Source organism: Tetrao urogallus, assembly GCF_951394365.1.
Source record: "Tetrao urogallus genome assembly, chromosome: Z".
In the NCBI taxonomy this organism is placed as follows: Eukaryota; Metazoa; Chordata; class Aves; order Galliformes; family Phasianidae; genus Tetrao; species Tetrao urogallus.
In genome coordinates this window covers 7,551,789-7,573,362 of record NC_136816.1, presented here as the reverse complement: position 1 = coordinate 7,573,362, position 21,574 = coordinate 7,551,789, and positions in this window count along the sequence as shown.

The window sequence follows — 21,574 nt, the reverse complement described above, 5'->3', positions numbered from 1 at the left end:
ACCAAATACTGGGCATCCACAGCTTCTCTAGACAGCTGTGTCAATGCCTCACCACTGACTTTTCTTGTAATTTCCTTCTAGTATCTAATCTAAATCTTCTGTTGTTTTTTGTTTGTTTCTTTAGTTTAAAACCATTCCCCCTTGTCCTACAACTATCTGCCCATGTGAAAATTTGATCCTCCTCCTTGTAAGTCCCCATGAAGTACTGGGAAGCCACACTGATTTCCCCAGATCCTTTCCTTCTCCAGATTGGACAAGGTCATCTCCATCAGCTTTTCATTGTACGAGAGGGACTCCAGCCTTTTGATCATCACAGCGATCCTCCTCTGGATCTGCTCCAAAGCTTCACATCTCTCCTGTACTGGGGGATCTTCTGGAAGACTAGAAATAGCCTAAAATTATCCACTAAAATCTGAGGTTTTGTCCCTTCTTGAAATCTTCAGGGCCTGTTCACATGGGTAGAATTCTGGGAAAGTCGAAATCTATGTACAGTTGAAGCTGTAGGAGAGGATTAGATTAGGAAACACTTAAACAACCTGGAGATATGTAAATCCATGGGAGCTGACAAGTTGCACCCTTGAGTGCTGAGGGAACTGGCTGATGTCACTGCGAGACCACTCTCAATGGTCTTTGAAAGTTCATGGAGATTAGAAGAGCTATCTCAAGACTGGAAGACATCAAATGTCACATTTATCTTCAAAAAGGGCAAGAAGTAATACCTGCAAATTTACAGTCTCATTAGACTTCAACAACAGTGCAGGTAACAGAGCAACTAACCCTGGAAGCCATTTCCAAACGCACTAAAGAGAAGAAGTTGGCTGGGATTAGCCAGCATGGATTTATAAAGACAAAATTCTGCCTGACCATTCTTGATAGCTCTTCATGATGAAATGACTGCCTTCTGGATAAGTAGAAAGTATCTGATATTTTTTACCTTGACCTCCATAGATCTTTCAAGGCTGTCTCTCATTCATCTTTAAAGAATGTCAAATACTTTAGTCTGATACAGGTAAGCAGTGGTGACGTGGCTTGGAAACTGGCATAAGTAATGGACTGAAATGATTGTAAGCAGTAGCACAAAATTCATGGAAATCTTTTTCCAGTGTTTTACCTCAGAGGTGGATAGCAAGTGCAATGCCATTTAACATCATTAATGACATGGATGATGTGGAAGAGTGTACTCAAACAGGTATGTAGATGACACAGAACAAGAGGGAGTTGTTGGCATGATGATTCTGCTGCCATTCAGCACAATCTCATCGGAGTGAAGAAATGGGCTGACAGCAACCTCATACTGCTCAACGAGGGAAATACAAAGTCCTGTTATAGAAAAGGGATAATCAGCTGAAAAACATTTCTGAAAAGAATCCTGGTGGACAAAAAAGCAGAAGAGAAAAACAACATTCCCAGGGCAGAATTATGAAGTTTTCCAGCATGGTCAAGGGAGATGATGCTTCCCCACTTCTCACCACTGGTGTAATGCACTTGAAGTTCTGCAATCAGTTTTGTGCTTGTCTTTACAAGAATTACATGAACTTATTGCAGAGTGCCCAGTGAGCAGCCGCAGAGATGATGAAGGGACTGTAGCATCTGTCCTATGAGAAGAGACTGAAAAATCTGAATCTGTTCAGTGTAGAGGAAACTCATGAGGATCTTATCAATATATATATATAAATACTAACCAGAGATCAAGCATTACTAGGCCTGGCAGTCCAGACCAGTGCAGAGGAGCTCATTAAATAGGTTATGACTGGAGACAGTTTGGGGTGTACAGCCATGCCCTGGTTGTGTTTGTGATCTCAAGGAATTCAGGTCTGACAAAGAGCAGAGACATGTCCCTGAATTTCAAGAGAGGGAACTTCGAGCTGTTTGAGAAATTATTGGATGAAATCACTTGGGAAGCTGTCCTTAAGGAAAGAAGAACAGAATAGAGATGGTAAAATTTTAAGGACAACTTTGTTAGAACCAAAGTGGTCTTCATACCCATGGTAAGAAATCAAGCAGAGGGGCAGAAAACCAGGATGACTCAATAATAACCTGTTGGTCAACTGAGGACTACAAAGGAAATGAACGGGCAGTGGAAATGGGGATGTGTGGCCTGAGAAGAATACAGGAATGCCATCTGAACATGCAGCACTGAGATCAGGAAAACAAAGGTGCTGGTGGAAGTGGACTTGGCAAGGGATATGAAAAATGAAGGGGTTATATAGATAAATTAGTGAAAAAGAAAGGCCAAGGAAATTATACCTCCTCTGATAAAGAGAGAAACTGGCAACAACAAACAAGGAGAAGATTAAGGTACTCAAAAAGTTCTTTGCCTAGAGGCAATAAGCACAATCTGGAATGAAACACATTTCACTGAAATATAATTGTAAACTGTTTTACTGGCAAGTGTTTGACCATTGAAAGAGGTTGCCAAGGGCAGTTGCAAAGTCTCTGTTCTTGAGGATACTCAAAATCTTACTGGACACAGACCTGAGAAATCTAATGTAGAAGTCTTCATTCTGAGCCGGGGATTAGAATAGTTGACCTCCAGGTGTTCCTTCCACTGTCAGCCATTCTGTGATTCTGTGCTTTCAGAATAATCTCTGGATCTTTATCTGAAGGATTATATTAAATAAAACAACTACCTGAAGTCTGTTTTAGTTCTAAAGATGTATCCTTAGTCTGGTAGTCTGTTTACTTTACCTTCTTTCCTTCAATCAAAGTGCACAGTAAATTCATTTAACACATATCTTGTTGAAATGGATTGTAAAACACAAAGCAAGCTTGTGATATTATATTTATGTAATGTATGCCTGTTCATTTTGATAAGAATCTATGTTCACTTTTACACAAAAAAGTGTTAAAAGTTGAAGTGTTGAGGCTAGTTATACCACAAGGCACCCTGTACTGTCCTTAAAAAAGCTCTGGTGAATAAATGAGTTTAAGTGAAAAAATATTTGCTTTAATTACATTCTTCAGCTTTATTTACATTTACATTTAATATTCATGTCTTTGATGTCTTTAATTTCTATGCTTCTGCCTTGTCTGTAAGACAGTTATTTTTGTCTATTTGAGGATTAAGCATTGCATTAAGCATTCAACCGATAAGGCAGAAGAACACTTGGAGAAATGGCACATGCAATCCTAAATAGTGTTGATTAAAATGGAAAACTCAGTTCAGATCTCACTGCTTTCTATTCTATATTGATGGATTGCCTTTAGGGATGTATGTGTTGCATTGTTTTCAAATGACTGGAATACATAATGTCTTTGTTAGGTGTTCTCCAGAATTTTCAAGCCACTAATTTTGTTGCAAAAAAAGACTCCCATAGGATGCTTCTCCTTTGATTTAGCATAACTTTATTTGTCTAATAATCCCTTGGATGGACTATGAGAGGAGTCTCCACATGCAATATATATATTATCCTTGACTGTATACTGAATATTAACAGAGGAACAGGATTTTACAGTTGATCTTGTAGTCAGGGGTTGACACAAAGACTAGATTTCTCCTGGACTTGTGTAATTTGCTCTTTTTCTATTGCTATTTAACTTCTGCTAATAAAGCAACTAGAAATGCCATTCAGACAAGTTTCTACTCCTAAAACTTAGCCCTAGTTTAATATCTGCCTCACATATCTTTTTTTTTTCTTTTTCATGTATTTTAGTGGTGGAAATCTAGAGAATGAAAAAGTTACCCTTAAGTGTATCAGAATTAATACATTTTAAAAACACTGTAGCAGAATCATATAACTTTCTTCAGATATTGAATCCTGTCTTGTATGTGTACACAAGAAGCAGAACTATAAAAATTAATCTACGTAATGTCTGCCTTTTTTCATGTATTAACTGATTACCAATGTATTACCCAAGAATGGTAGTGATTGACATGTAAAGGTAACCAGAGTAGAAGATTTTAGACTTAGTTAGAAATAATAAAAGGACTGAAAGTGAGAAACTGATCTTTTTATTTTCCCTCAACTTTTATGAAAATTAACTCAATTTTTCAGCCTGAAGTTCTGTTTCCTTTCAAATAGACTATTTCATTAGTGTTCCAGAGCTAACCTATGTCACAACGTGCAACTTCTTTTGTACTTTTTTCTTTCATTCATAATAATTCTGTAAACACAATAGTCTTTTAACTAACTCTGAAATTATTTGAAATTACTGGTGTTAATGATCACTATTTGCATCTGTAAGCTATAAACTTAAGATCAGACCTGCAGGCTTTTCCATCCATGACAAAAACTACTCAGCCTGTCACAAATTCTGTTCTAATAACTGCATGGTTCCGCTGATCCTACTGCTCAATCCCTGTTATGTCTTTAAACATCACCTGCCAAGGCTAAATTTCTTTACTTTCCCTTTCTTAGAAGGCCGCTGAATTGCCATAATTGCCATTGTCACAGGGCTAGTTATAATAAAATTTCTTTTTTTTGTGGTAATCATGTAAAGCCAATGTGCAACTGCCTGTTCAACTGTTCTGTTCAACAGTCTACACTGATTTTTTTTTGTCTTACCTTTGCTAATACATTTTCTCATGATTTACTTTCAGATAAACTTACCTTAGGCCTAAGGTAAGTAAATTATCAATTTAGCCTCAGACTTCCAACAATTGCAAGATACCTTGTAGGCTTTCAGACCATGACTCCTGTCCTATTCATTACTGGTTTGTTTTCTTCAGCTATTGCTTTCTTTCTGTGAGCACTGAGACTTCATGTAAATTCATATGTGCCATTCGTGGAACCACCTGCACATAATTCTTTTTGCCTTTCTTACTCATTTTTCCTATATTATTTTTAATAATATATATTTTTTTCATTATAATCTAGAGTTTGGACAGCATATTTATTTGTCTTCTTTTAATGCTCCTTGCCAAATGAGTTTTTGTAAGTTAACTCAATGGCAGCATCTCCCTTGCAGAACTCTGAGTAAGGCTTCTTCTTCTTTTATCAGATTCAGTCAGTTGTATTCACATTTGGAGGCCTTTGAGCATTTTATGCTGCAAAATGAAATTATGGCAAGCCATAAAATAGTGTGATGGCCTGCCACTCAAAGAAAGGCTTGTTGTTTGATGCTTTTAATGAGTGTTGATGTGAGCATAACAGAACTAATATCACTGTGAGATAAGTGTCAGGGGTGCTGCATTTTCTCTGATTCTGACTTCATTTAATCTTGCTGTGCCTTACTACTCCCTGACTGCCTCCCTGACTGAATGTGTAGCAAATTGTAGACAATTTAGACTGCCTCAATCTGGCACCTATCTCCTCACCAAAGAAAGAAATTCAGTAGTGTTATCTTAGCATCTCACCACCCTTCCTTACAGCCATTCTGGCATGATGTGTTTTGCTGTTATTACCACTCTCTGCCTGGGCATTTGCTTTTCTCTAATCCTAGACTCACACCAGTGGCACAGTATACCACTATAGACTGATTTCTAAAAAGAATTCCCTATAAGTATATTGAGAATCAGGGCTCTGTGTCATGGAAATACAGACTGAATCTCCTCTAGAATTGAACATTCTACATTTTTTGGAAAGATACTATGTCAAGAGAAGGCATGTAAAAAACACATAATTGCCTTCCAGGAATTATAAATGCATGGGGATAGGTATCACAGTGGTGAAAGTGTCCTAGCTGTTGGAACTCTCTTTTCTGTGATCACCCAATTTCCTAGCAAACTTCCTTTCCAACGAGCCACTAAAAAGTAAGGGGTCAGGGAGTTTAACATTAAATACAGTAAGTGGGAATTATTTATTGTGGTGGGGGGGGAAGACTGTTTGGTTTTGCTTGTTTGTTTTGTTTTGTTTTAGTTAATATTATTTTAAATAGCTACTGTATCTTTTAGTTGTTCTTAGAATAAAATCAAAACACTTGAGAGTTAAAAATGTGTGCTAAAATTGATCGTATTTCGTATCATTGGAGATACTTATGACTGAAATCTATAATTGGAGACTCTCTATTCTGCTTTTTTTCTGCAAGATTCAACTCTACCAGGGCAATGTAACAGAATACTTGATGATTTATTATGTTTGCAGAAATATTTGATAATTATTCCTATGCAAAATATTCAAAAATGCTGACAGACATCAAATTAATAATATATATATATATATGAAAGTAGAAAAAAAAAAGAGGAACACATTCCCCTTTATAAAACCTTTAGAGTCTTCTTAACAAACATATATGCTCCCTGGCTTACCAATGAACATTCTTGTTAGGTAGTGCAGAAAAGAATGGTAACTTAGTAGAAATTTCATCCTTTTACAGGATCATACATGGAGCAGGATGAATTATGTACTTAAAGTGATAAATTTGATGTGATATCTTATGTGTATAATGTGCAGTCACATGTCCAAAGCATATCTTTCTGTGCTCCTTGCTAACAAAATAGTGTCTCGCAGGACAGAGAAGGACAAAAAGCACACTGACATGCACTGTGATAGTAACCAATAATGTCAAAGTCTTGCATTTTCTAGAAAAAAAAAAAAAAAAAAAAAAGGCACAAATTAGAAATTAGAAATTAAGAAATCATAATTTATTGCTGAAACAATTCTGTATCTCTGTATCTCTCTTTGTTTCATATTCCCTCATGAATCACACAGAGGTATGCAACAGAAACAAAACCCATTTTTATTTGAATGGTTCAGGGCATCATAACTTATTGGATGGCACTAGTTTATTTCTTATTTAGAATTTATTTGTTTATATAAGTTCATTTATTATTAAAGAATTTATTGAATGGGCCCCTAGTTATTCTAAGAAATCTTAATAACACAGAGACAGTTAAAAAAGTGATTAGTGATGGAAAAATTCAAATTATATCAACTCAGCAATGGTAATTTGTGTCCAAAGCATGGAAAGCAAGAAGGCCTGGTCAAAAAGAAGGTAATCTTGATGGCAGCAGGGACCCAGAGACAGAAGGACTTCATATCAGGGAGTCAGGTTTTCCTTGCTGATAAGACACTGGGAGGGCTCTGACTTGTAATATGATGCAGAGGAGTTCTAAGGGATACCCTCTGGACATCAAGGTTGGGTCACGGTTGGACACAACTCTGGGATGAAGTGCCCTACATTTATGCTCACAGGAGTGGTGCTCGGGCAACTGGGCATAAGGGCATATTTTTGTAGGCTCCATGTAGAACCTGTAATGGCAGGGGGATTCTGTCAATGTGGAACTGCTGGAGTGGGACCAGAGGAGAGCCACAAAGATAATCAGAGGGCTGGAGCATCTCTCCTATGAGGACAAATTGAAGTAGCTTGGCTAAACAGGAGGGAGACTGACTTTTTACACATCTGATGGTGATAGGGCAACAGTAAGTGGCTTTAAACCAAAAAAGAGGGGATTTAGATAAGACATTAAGAGGAAAATCTTTCCTCAGAGGGCTGTGAGGCCCAGGCACAGCTGCCAGAGAAGCTGTGTGTACCCCATCCCTGGAGATGTCAGTTTGGATGGGTGCCCTCGGCAGGCTGAGCTGGTGGGTGGCAACCTGCCCACAGCAGGGAGGGTGGAACTTGACCCTTAAGGTCCGTTCCAACCTAAGCCATTCAATCATACAATTCATTCATTAAATACCATTAAAATTAAGTGCAAACATAAATTTCTCAACACTGTTTAAAGTTCATAAGTTTGTAATGATCTGTTTACAATTTAAAAAAGGTTAGAAAAGCAACTGGCTTTTTCTGTGTTAAGAGAACCTGTTGAATAGACAAAAACAAGTTTTTACAACCAAAGGAAGAGGAAAGCTGAACAGGCAGGGAGAGAGCAGCAAAAATTGAACAATTATTAATTTATTATAAAAATAATCACTTTAATAAGGGGCCATCCCCAGGCTAACACATGACTTCTTTTTAAAGATATTTTAAAATCTCCAAAATTTCAAAAGAAGAACACTTTTCAGGATATCAAATTCGATGTTTAATTCATGTCAGCATATAACAGAACAGAACATATTGTAGAAGGTTTTGCAATCCATAGGTCAGATTCTTCTGTATCATAAACTGACAGATTCCACTCAAATATTGGAAGATTTCATCCTATGTGCCAAGTCCAACATAAACTAAGGATTAAATCTGTGCTCATTCTATATAAACATACATTTCTATTTATTTATCGTACATTTGTTATTTATAATTATTATATCTACAGCATGCAAACAGAAAACCTGATGTGTCCTATGTTAATCCTATTTTCTTTCACGTGTTGAAATTTTTGCCAAGAACATTTGAGTGGATTCATATGTAGTTTTTTAAAGTGCTTTTTTTTGCAAATGGACAAAGTGTCAGGAGACTGTGTTAACCACATGCAATATTATTCACGGGCAATTTAGTCAGAAATGCTGCAAATGTAGGGAGTAGCTGCAAGCTGTGTGTGTAGATGGTAACGGGTCTATTCTTATGGAAACAACAGAAAATTCAGTGCTGCTAAATATTGGTGTCTAAAAAGTTCCTGAAATTCACATTGTTGGTTTACTGAGAAACAGTGACTAGCCCAGTTTTCCAGAGCAACCTTTTGTCAGTTAGTCCCAAATGCCAGTATGCCTGCCTAAATGAACCTTGGGAGCATTTTTCTGTGCTGTCTTAAGTTTGACACCTGCTTTCTTTACATGCACAACAGGAAACAAACCTGCAAACACTGCTGGATCTCTGCCACACAAACAGATCTATAATTTCTTACCAGTTTTCTGTTCAAATTTCTGGAGAATTGTTTATGTGGGTACCACATATTAAAGCATACTTTTCTTCTGTGATTTTTTTTTTAATGTTATCTGGATTGGTTCCCAGGTTTGAACTACTGATTTTTACAACTCAGTAAATTCTATTACCCCTGAGTACCTGCATTGTTTTATAACATAAGAATACATTCATTTCCCTCTGAGCTCTGATGATGTAATCTCAATTTGTCAGTTGCAAGTAGTGTAATAATGTTTCTCAGCAAGCTTTTTTCTCCTACAGATACATAGGAGATATGCATTTAGCATATCAGCCTGGGAGTTAGCTGATCTGATGCTGTATCCCCAGGTGGCTTTTAAGAAAATTGCTCTCTTTAGAAATCTATTTATTGATTTATCTATTTATTTGCATAGTTATTTTCAGTCTAAATGTGCAAAATCCAAAAGGCATTTATAAATAGAGTCTGAAGAAATACTCGGATGATAAACAGCTCAAGAAGGGATACATGTTGTTTTGGATATAAAATTTGGCATGGCTTGCATGGCTCTGATAAAGACATGTCACGAATGCTACAAAAGTAAATTAATGTGCAAGAGAAATGTAGTGTGATAACAAGATTGCAGACAATTTCCAGCATGTGCTTTGCTCTCAAACGAAAACACACAAAACAAGCAGAAAAGGAAAGCCACTATGACTGATGATTGTTTTTTCTTTTGGAAAATAAAAGCCATGGTCAAACTTTATACTGCATTTTTCATGCACTCATACACTATCACACAACCTTTATTTTCCTCAGTTTACAAATATATCATATGTCAGTTCATTAAAAAATGTCACTAGATTTTTCCACTTTCACTTCCTATGTTGCTGAAGACATTTATGCTGTTTTCAATGTACAATTTTTTGAAGAATTCTTAAAACAACTGTAACAGTTTTCTGCAGTGCATCTTTATTTAACTCTTTCTAGGATTTATGTTTGTAAGAACTGATGAGATGTTAAGACCTGGGTACCCCATTGGACAACAGGTTGACCATGACCCATCAGGGTGCCCTTGTGACCAAAAAGGCCAATGATATCCCAGGGTGCATCAAAAGAGTAAGGTCAGCAAGCTGAGGGAGGTGATCATCACCCTCCCTTCTGTTCTAATGAGGCCACACCTGGAGTACTGCATTCATTTCTAAGCTCCCAAGCACATAGAATATAGGAAATTGCTGGAAAAAGTCCAGTGGAGGGCCACAAAGGTGATCAGGTGCATTTCCCTTATGAGAAAAGGCTGAGAGAACTTGGGCTTTTCAGTCTGGAGAAAAATGAGAAGCGATCTCATAACTGCTTATATATATATATAACGTGCATTAGTCAAATGGATGGGGGTGGACTCTTTTCCATGGACTACAGCACCAGAACAAGGGGCAATGGGCAGAAAGTGGAACACAGGAAGTTCTATACCAATACAATGATGAACCTCTTCACTGTCAATGACAGAGCACTGGAACAGGCTGCCCAGAGAGGCTGTGGAGTTTCCTTCTTAGGAGATATTAAGATTCACGTGGATACTTTCCTATGCAACCTGCTGTAGGAACTTTCTTTAGCAGAGGCATTGTACTGGATGATCTTCAAAGATCTCTTCCAACCTCTAAAATAATGTGATTCTGTGAAAAAATCTGTAATATTCAAATACTTTTTCTACTCTAATTTTGATCAACTTTGCATTTGTAAAAACTGGTAGTAAACTCTAAAAATTTTAGAAATCTTCAATACTATCAGTTTTTGTAAACACATTCTTTTCCTAGTTAATCTAGCTGCTGAGAGGTAAAGGGAGGAGGAATGGGGTCATGTTCTGTTGAATCACTTCTTTTCAGATGCAAGAGCTACAAAGAAATAATGTTAATGTGTATGACCCAGCTCCATATGCTCCAGACTTTACAGTCTTCAAAATATAGATAGCTTAATTCCAGATATTGTTCTTAAATTGCATAACTAATTTACAGTTCAGTACCAACATTATTTAGACTCTTCTACTTTGACTTCAGTAATATCTTGCTTTTAAGTGGTAAACATCTGATCTTCCCATTTTGTCACTGCTTAGGGACATTTGCCATAACAAAGCTAAAAGAAAATAACTTCTTTCAGCTGTTTGGTAGAAAAGAAAAATGTTTTGAAAACTCTAGTTTTTACAAGAAGAAAGCAATTAAGATATCCCACAGAGATAAGTACAGAAGTGAACCTCTTGTACACATTACTGAAGTACTGTGTCAATCACCATATGTCAGCAGAAGAAAGACCACTCCTGGGAAGTCTGTCTGCTTTGATTCTGACTTAATGGGCCAAAAAAAAGGAAAGAAAAGTGAAGCACAAACTTTTCATTTCCATCTTTCCTTTACTCTAAGATACAGACCCTCATCCGTGATGAGACGACAGGGTGCATATCATAATTTTTGGCAGAAAAATTGATTTATGATAACACTGCTTTATAAAGACATGCAGCAAGGATACTGATGTAAAAAGAAAGATTGCCAGTTTCTCTTTTTGCATCTGTGGTTAGATGTCAAAACCAACCTTCAAATAACTGTTCCTGCACTGTATCCTATTATGACACACAATTTAAATCACCCATTAAGCTGAAAGTTTTTCATTTGAAAATAAAAATAAGTACACTTTAACAACATTATTACATTAACATTTTAAATAAATAAAAAAATCTAAGTTCTAGAGAAAGGCATGGCACAAACTGTTATACCATCAGCTTCTATCCATCAACTCCTGTCTTTGCCGTTGTGCAGTTTCCAGTAAGATCTGTAGAAAATTCTGGCTCCTCCAAAAGTTTTCCTTTCTATATAGGATGATTCTTGGTTCTGTTTATTCCCTGAAGTCATCAGGTCCTGAACAAGTTCGGAGATCAAAGCTTCATTCTTTGATTCCTATATTTTTCACGCATTAAAATCTCTGCAGATTCTTCTTCCCTGAACAAGCTACCTGGTATGAAGATTCTTACCCATTTTCCACATGGATCTGATTTTCTCCTGTTAAATAAACACATGACAAGTGGAGAACCCAATTAATTGTACTCACCCCTGACATTATTGATAGCATTTTATCTGCCTTAATTTGCTGCTGAAAGATATTTCCTTTGCTTAAAACTGTAGGAATTGTGAGCATTGATTTGGCCTCTGCAAGATGGAAGCAAATGTACGTATATCCAGGGATAACTATTGGACAATTCTTAATGCAGATGATTTATTTTATTTTATTTTGACAGTCTGCCCCTGAACTGCATATGGAAACAGAGGAAGTGATCATGGGTAAGGAAGATAAAGTCTGACCAATACGACCTTAGCCTGAGAAAAGCACTCAATTGTCAGCATCTGTTAAATTCATTAGAAGTCAGGCAGGGGGTGTACTGCGAAAGGGAAAGTCTGTGCCTTTAAAACAGGGAAAAGGAATTATCTTCCTACATAAGTAGGAAATCAACTTGTGGAACTAATTCATTAACGCAAGTGATCACTTTGGCTAAGGGCTTACTGGGATCAAAACCAGGAGCTGCAAATCTTTTTAAAGATAAAAACATCAGAAGTTGCATTAGCTTAAAGGGGTAAAGAAGGAGATCAGCAGAACTGTTTCACTCCAGGGGGATAACTTCCTGTAGAGCTTGGATATCTATAGCTCTAACCAGTAATCTCATAAGCAGTGCCCTGCACTTTATTCAATCATATCCAAAATACTGTCTATTGACAGAGGCACAATACTAGATAAGAAGCATGATCCATATGATATGCTATGGCAATTTCTGTTTTTCCCAGGCCCTGATTTTGTAATTATGCTAATTAATTGCTCATTATGTAGAAATCACAGAATTCCATATGAATAATTCAGTTTCAGGTTTCAGAATTGTAACATACCCCATGTAGTTTATCAGAAAGTGAAATATTTCTCCTAGAACTTGTCTCCCCTTCTCAGTTATAACTGCAAATTATTCACATAGTCTTTAAGGATAACAAAGAGAATCAAAATTAGGGGTTGTCTCTTTATAGTTTGTCTTCGCAAAAATATTCTTTTCAAACATTTTGGTCCTTCTTGTTCTGCTCAATAGAATTAGCCCAATGTAATTAGGTTTTTGAGTTCAATAGGATTAGGTTGACAGGCCAGCCTCAGACTTTTTTCCTTCTTTTATTCTCCTTGTATGATGTAATGCAAGCTACTGCTCTTAGGAACAATAATTTTAAAGCATTAGCACAGAAGTATGATGCTGTACTTGAACTTGCAGGACTTCAGTATTGTGAGAAATAGGGATCATCTTCATACTATTCTTTAAAATCCAGAAATAAGCTTAAAAATCAGAAGTAATTCTAAAAAATAACAGTTTGACGGGTTGAGAGCCGGTAATGTCATCAAGAAGTTTTTTGACTATGAAACATATTTGAAATCTTGTATGCAAGAAAATATTTAATGATTGAAAGTTTTATCTGAACAAAAAGGCTACTTTTTGCTCCACCTTTAAAGTCCATAAGACTTCCCTTATGGACTTGTTTCCCATTTGAATGCTCCAGTAAAGAATTTAGCAGGGTATGCTAAAATTCTCAGAATCTCTTTTTATACAAGCCTGCAAAAATGTCATCACTAAGCACTTTTGTAGTATGATTATATCCTTTAAATAATTGTGAAGGGTTAAAGTACAGGATTGGATTGCCTTGTGATTGCTAAGAAAGTTTTATCAGGAAGTTTCTGTTGGTTTCCCTAAACATAAGTTAGAGCCGTACTCCAAAGCATGACAAAAAACTTCAATTCTATTACACTGGTATACATGGCAGCATCCACTGTTTCCATAATTCATAGTAGTAAATTTAACTACTGCAGACAAAACATTTATATGGAGATTTTTTTTTTTATATTGACCAAAATGCTGTGTTAGATTAGTGGATTAATATTATATGTTAAAAATGTTATTATTTTAATCCATTTTAAAGCAATGTTCTGTCACATAATAAAAATTATTTAATTACAAAGTATTCATAAGAGCTGTACTTGCTGATTGAGAAAAGTGTATCTTTAATGTTAATTCTAAATTGAACAGAGCCAAGTGGTAATGTAGATCATGAATGTCATTTTAGTCTACGTTTGACTTGAAATACAAAAAACAATAACTAATTAAAACCACCAATGATAGCATATGTATAATGAGAAACTTATCCTTAAAAGCGAGGAGAAATTGACGTTCACTTTCAAATCGAGGATCAGAGTGACTTTTCTTATACATTAATGAAGACACTAGAAGCCTGCTTACACCAGCATTAGAGGGATTTCTCTATGAATTGTCAAATGTCAATTGAAAACGTTTTCCAAACGTTCATTCTTGAGGATTTCTTTATGGATAATCTTTTACAAGGAGCTTTGCGAAGCTTTTCTATCCTTAACTTGTGCTTAAAGTATTTGTACACTAATTGCTCCTTTTTGACTGATCTCAAATATTACCAAAAATCTGGGGGCAAAGAAAGTAATCATTTCTGATCATTTGTGTTCTTATTTTGAATAATAGCTTTATTTTTGTTTCTGCCAGTGGAAAACTTTCTCTTTTTTATTGTTTGCTTCAATCCTCAGGCCCACACTTGGGTTTCATATAACAGCAGAACCACACAGTTGGAAGGCACCCACAAGGATCATTGAATCCAACTCAGCTACACTCAGCACCACTCAAACCGAATTCCTGTGCCTGAGAGCAGTGCCCAAATGCTCCATGGGTTTCTGCAGCTCAGGGCTGTGCCCGCTGCCTTATGGGGTAGAGCCTTTCTCTAACCGCACACCTTCCTCCCCCCAGCCCTCCCCTGATGCAGCCCTATGCCTTTCCCTCAGGCCCTGTTGCTGTCAGCAGAGAGCAGAGCTCAGCATCTTCTCCTCACTGATACAAAACCCTTACCTCCTTGTTGTCTCCCTTTGCCTCCAGGGCTATGTGAAAAGCTTTTAAAAAAAAAAGGGAAGGGAAGGGAAGGGAAGGGAAGGGAAGGGGAGGGGAGGGGAGGGGAGGGGAGGGGAAGAAAAGAGAAAAAAAAAAAGAGAAAAAGAAAAGAAAAGAAAAGAAGAAAAAGAAAAAGAAAAAGAGAAGAGAAGAGAAGAGAAGAGAAGAGAAGAGAAGAGAAGAGAAGAGAAGAGAAGAGAAGAGAAGAGAAGAGAAGAGAAGAGAAGAGAAGAGAAGAGAAGAGAAGAGAAGAGAAGAGAAGAGAAGAGAAGAGAAGAGAAGAGAAGAGAAGAGAAGAGAAGAGAAAAGAGAAAAGAAAAGAAAAAGAAAAGAAAAGAAAGAAAAAGAAAAGAAAAGAAAAGAAAAGAAAAGAAAAGAAAAGAAAAGAAAAGAAAAGAAAAGAAAAGAAAAGAAAAGAAAAGAAAAGAAAAGAAAAGAAAAGAAAAGAAAAGAAAAGAAAAGAAAAGAAAAGAAAAGAAAAGAAAAGAAAAGAGAAAAGAAAGAAAAGAAAAGAAAAGAAAGAGAAAAGCTCTTGTGATAAGTCAAGGATGCAAATTGTTGATTTCTTGGTTTAAAAAAAAAAACAACAATAATTGTCATTTTGATGGTTTCTGCTTAGAGATGATGCTGTGTTCTTTTCAGTTCCAAACAACAGTAGAGCATCCCCTGAGAGGGTGTAGATTCCAGCCTCAGCAGGAAGCCTACCCTTGAGAGCACAATGGGAGTATACAAAACATGAGCAGCATTTTACTTCCAAAGAACACCCTTCAAATTGCTGAGTGTGTACAGTGATTTAATTCTTTGCTTTAAAAACACATTCTTTTCTGTAGTGGAAGTCATCTCCACTTACAGGGAATAGTTTTCCATTCTTACCAATCCATGCACTACAATTTTTCTCTAGTATTATTCACAGAAGCTCAGGATAGCGAAGTCTACCACTTTTACAACAGTGCTGGCTGGGTCAAACCAGACTTTCTCCCGGTTATTCAAAAGTAAACCAGCAACCTGTGATTCAGGCTGCTTTAACAATAGAGATCAGCATATTACTTTAAGGACAAATACATTGCTTTAGCGAAAGGAATCAATGAGCTGTAGTTCTAAAACTTTCCGCTGTAGCTTTGCTTGATGTGTGAACAGCCTTGTTCTTCCAGCTTCACAAAAGCACTGAAGTCACAATAGAATAATTTTATCTTTGTATATTCCATGTGCAAGGACTTTTTTCTTGGATTTCACTTTTATTGTTTTGAGTTACACTGCACTACGATAGAAAGATGCTCATTATGGCCTAACAAGCTATGGAAATTAGCCAACTTGGGGAAAAAACAACTGAAGGTTGCACAAAAGTCACTGTGATGAAGCTGATGATGGAAAAATGAGGAGGAAGCAAGTGGACTCAAACTATCATACACCCCATTCATGCCCAGATGGACATTAGCAAATATTAATTTATTCTTGGAAAACAATGAGTATATATGCTAATGTATTGCGTATGATGTCTTAACTGTTTAAATGTGAACTCTGAAAGCACACACTTGATTTGTCGCGCCGTCTAGTAAGTATCATGAGGCATAAAGGGATGACACTTTCTAACACTGCATTGGAGCTAGAGAGTTTTCTTCCTAGATTTTGGATAATACCTGCAATGCAATATGTTTTCTCTTAGAACCCTCCTCTGGGAAGACAGTCTCTCTATGGAAAATTTGCAGGGCCTAACTTTTCCTAATCATAGCTGGGGAGTTATTTAGTGAACACTCGAAAAACAGAATTAAATCACAAAATTACCAAGGAAAGACTCTACAGGTAGAGAACACATCTTTTGTTCTGTCACTGAACTAAATCACTCCACAGCAGGGGTTTTCAGTGTGACCAGCTTCAGTGCTTAGAGAACTGCCCATGCCAAGAAAAGCAATTTCACAGAGATGGCCTTTTCATGCCTGCACTTTGGATGCCTTTTGCTAAATCTAATCTTCTAATTAGGCTCTGCATGACAATGAGGTATCTCTGCCAGGCTCTAACACTACTTCTTTTTGATGCTGCCTGTAACACACTATTGCCTCTCACCTGCCAAGTCAGTGGGCTTAACCAGGAAGAATAAATGTTTAAAAATCCATTAATATCAGATGGAGGAGCTAAAAGTTGCAGTAGCTTCTCCTATGCATCCTCTTTTCATTTTGAGAAAGTACATTTGAGACACCATAATGACAAAAGCTATGCATTCTACTGTCTTATGCAACCGTCAAAAGCACAAATTCATCCAAGTCTTCTTATTTAGCAAATATATTTTTTCCTCATCCTCAACCGTTGAAAATTGCACACAGAAAATTTTGATAAATCAAGCCTGACATCTCCATCTGATTCACTGAAAAATTCATATTTCTGATTTATTTTTTCTCCTCATGATTAATGTTTTATAATCACATAGTGCTATGAAAATTAATGAGAAAACAGATGTATCTTAGATTTATACTACATTCCTTCCTATATTTAGAATTCCTGCAAGGAAGACACGATTACCACAGATTTCACAAGGTTTCTGATCTTTTCCTGTTCTGATTATTTCGAAATACTGGCTCTCATAGAACTTTTGCAGTAAACTAGTTTAGTAAAACGTAGAAAAATTCTAAATGTTCAGACTTTTATAATTGCGATCAATCTTGTTCAAAAGAACAAGAAGCAAAAAAAAAAAAAAAGCAAGCTCACTATTGCAAGTTGTCCACTCAGACATTATTGTACTCTAGTTCAGATCAAAATTGCCTTGAGGATGACGTGGCTTGCACATTATTTCCAGGTTGGGCATGTTGGAAAGGGAAGAAAGCATTTACAGAAGCCATCAACATGGTATTGGATATGTTGACAATAAATCAATAACTTTTTTTTTTATATATAACTCTCATAGTAGTTATATAGAGAAAATTCCTGTAATAGTTCTTTACTATTATATATATATATATATACATATATATAAAAAACAGAAGACATACACACAAGAGATAAGCTGCATTTTACTAAAAAAGGACCAGTTGGGCTGAAGCTTGGCATAGAATTATTTTATCTGTGCTAGGCTGTGTTAGAATGTGAGATGAACAGTGCAGGTAAGCATAATCTGACACCTACCAAATGAACAGTGGATGAATAAGGGTATCTGTCAGTAGAGAGATGAAGTAAGTTATTAATGTCCTTGTGACCCATTAGGATTATAAAGTGTAGAGACTTCTGTTTCTGTTGTAGTACACCTACAAATCTCCAATGATTTTCACTAACTTACTGTACTTATAAGCAAAATTTAAGTCATCCATTCTAACATCAAATCTTCAAAGTAGAGAGGTTTTTTGGAATTGGTTTATTCCCACTGAACAATTTATCTAACACAAATGATCAGTGTTCCAGTTAAACTATTTTAACAATTAACATATCACATAATTTAGATCCTAGTGACATTACAGTGCCTTGGTACTCATTTGTATCTTCTACCACTCAAAGATCTGATTTACAGCTTATACTTTTCTGCAGGACTGTGTTGAGAGTGCTTATACTTGATTTCCACTGGAGATTCCAAATGCATTTTCATATCATAATCTTTGTCCTTCTCAGGTATATGGTTAATTGTGTGGAAATAAAATATGAATCAATCTGTGAGTTCAAATGAACAGGACTGTATCTATGTGTTGCGTGTAACTTCCACTTGATATGTTGCATCAAACATGTAAACAAGATGATGTGTCAGTGTGCTGCAAGTCTGAATCATTGAATCATAGAATCACAGAATGGTTTGGGTTGGAAGGGACCTTTAAGATCACCTGTTGTTAACCATCCTATGATGGTTTGATCCTATGATCAAGAAAGCCAAAATATTGCCAGCGGCACCAGCCTCTGAGCTACATATTGATTAGCTAGATCTTCCTGTTCCTTTCAGCATTGGTCTGGAGCCATAGGGGAAAATACTACCCCTGATGCATTAATCAATCACTCTAAAGCCCTGAAGGCTCTTTGGTTGCCCTTGGACTTCTTTTTGTAACCTCGTCACAATCAAACCCAATAACCTGTACTGGATGGTGTTGCAAAAGTTCTTCCTATTGCAGGCCGATTTTTGGTGTAATAATTGCAATATAGCTGTCTGGTTGTGTTTTTGTAGTTACATCTCTCTCCCAGTCTCCCATTTAGCCTCACAAATTTAGTTCCAGCCTTTCAACATGAAATATAGACCTTATCTGTGTTCATGAAAAGCATCAACAAGTGTTTTGTATGTTGTTTCAATACTGACTACACTACACTGTGTTCCCTCCTGAAATGGAAATATTTGGTAACTTTGTAAAAGTCGTCCATAGACTTCCTCTAGATAATTTTCTAATATTTCATCTTTGGTAAGACCTGATTTCTATATTAATTTTCACAAGATCCAAGCTGCCCCTGTTTTTCAACTGCTTTTTTTCATCAAGATGATAGAAATATACTCATGGAATTTAATAGTTGCAGAAAGACAAGTATAGGAGAAAGATTATGTTTAAAGGCAAAGACAATCTTATGTAGATATGAGATTTAGAAAGAGATCTCTGACAGAGACCTTAGGAAGATTCCTCAGAAAGAGATCTCTGACAGATAATGCTACACACAGAATAAAATTAATAATAATAATAAAAAAATTCATCTTATGTGCATTTTTCACATACTACAGTACTATCACTTGGAATCACACATGATCAGTCACTGTCTATGTTGTGCATTACACTTTGCAATTTACTAGCAGTGCTTTAAAGAAATTACTTACTAAGATACTCAGTTATAATGCTCTGTCACACAGGATGAGAATTACACAAATTGCATCTCTTCCATTTCTACTTACAACGTAAGCTCAATTTTTATACATATACATATATATTTGTATATATTTGGGAGGTTTTCTGCAACTTTTCTGGAGTCTCTCTGTGACTAGATGCCTTAATACATCATCAGAATCTCATCGTCTCTGACTTGCAGACTGCTGGTTCCCAGCAGAAAGCCACAAGGCTGCAGTTCAGACTCTACAATACTGGCATTGCTGCTAACATTAGAGACTTATGTTGATTTCTCTTATTTGAGTGAATTCCTAAAGCTCTTTGCACAGAATAGGCTGTATATTTTCAGAAGTGTATGGAAAAAAAGGAGAAGTAAATCTTCATGCCTTCCTCTCATCGCCTGGCTAAGCAAAAACATTTCTGTCAGTTCTCAGATCATCCTTGTGATTCCATTTGGACATTCTCTATCAGATTCATGTCTCTCTTGTCAAGAGATACATGCTGTATTTTAAGTGAACATCATGAGATTAGGGGGGGAATCACCTCCCTTGACCTGTTACCTATGCTACTCTTGTTGCAGTCCATGGTACAACTGACTTTCTGGTCTGAAAGTGCATGCTGCCAACTTACATCCAATTTCTCATCCACCTTGCACTTGACTTTCTTGAACTTCATGAAGTTCATACGGGCCTACCTCTCAAACTAGACTAGGTTTCTCGGGATTACACCCATCCCTCTATCAACTGCACTACTCAGCTTGGTGACATTTGAAAATTTGCTGTGGGTATGCTCATTCCCACTGTCTGTCATTAATGACGATATTAAATAGTTTATGTGCCTACAATCACATCTTTGCACTTCTGTGCTTCGTATAACAGTGTGCTGCTACAGAATGAGATCTGACAGTGAGTCTAGGCCAAGGACCTCTCTTGTTCCATGCCTTGTCTGCACTGTGAAGGGGCATTCTAAGATTAGGATGATAGCTCAAGTGAAGCTCAATGCTCACTCCTCTGGTATGCCAATCTTTGCAGTTTAAGTAAATTCTGGAGTCTTACTTGCATCATCTACTGACTGTGCTTGTGGTTATCTTTCAGAAGTGCTACTTCATAAACATGAAATATTTTCGCAATTTTGCCCCAATCCTATCTTGAAATCATGGCCTTCATAAAAAGGGACATTCTGTATTTATGTCATATCCAAAAAGACAGTTTAACCATTGTCAATCTCACATGCAGTTTGTGAAAGCAGAGGAATATTTGCATTTCTGGGGCTCATGCTGGTAGGAGATGTGAAAAAATATGCAACATCATAGAATCATAGACTGGTCTGGGTTGAAAAGGACCACAATGGTCATTGAGTTTCAACCCCCCTGCTATGTGCAGGCTCGCCAAGTACTGTACCAGGCTGCTCAGAGCCACATGCAACTTAGAAGACATCTGCAGAAGAGTTAAAATACTTGATACTGAAAATGAAATGTTTGTAAGGTGATTATTCTTCATTACAATTTTTAAATCACAATGTCTGAGTCACTGTCTACAGGATGCTTACCTACATATATGAGGTACTTTTCAGGGTCATCTTCTTCATTTAGCCAGAAATACATGCCTCTTTTGTAGTATCTTGATGATTTTCCAAATTGCAAAACTGAAAAAAGATAACTCCATACTAATCTGCTATCCAAATTATGCCTGGCTTTCATCACTATACAAACAAAGGAGGCTTCATGTAGATGTCACATTTAAGATGACAATTGCATAAAGGTTAAAATGCGTATAATTCCTGACGTTATAGGGAGATAAATGAGCATACCTTTTAAATTATCACACAGGAATCTAAAATACACTTTCTATCATGTCTTTATCTGTATTTCATTTATCTCTGAGTGATAGACGGGAAAGGCTTCTGCAGCTAAAAGGAGGTTTCTGTTGTATATCTGTATCAATTTGTCCCCTAGGAGACAATGTATTTTAATCTCTCTTTGGGTCTCCCTCCTGATCCAAAGCCCTAGTGGTAAAGTGGAAGAAGAGGTGCAAGATCAGAAGTGTTCCAGAGTGTAAACCATATGCTTTTTGTGAACTCTTAATCCATGATCAGACATCGTTCTGTTTTGCTTAAAAAGACTGGCTTGGGAAGGAACACTACTCAGCCTTTTTCTGCAGTAGATTTTCTCACAACATCTAGAATCTGATTTTTTTC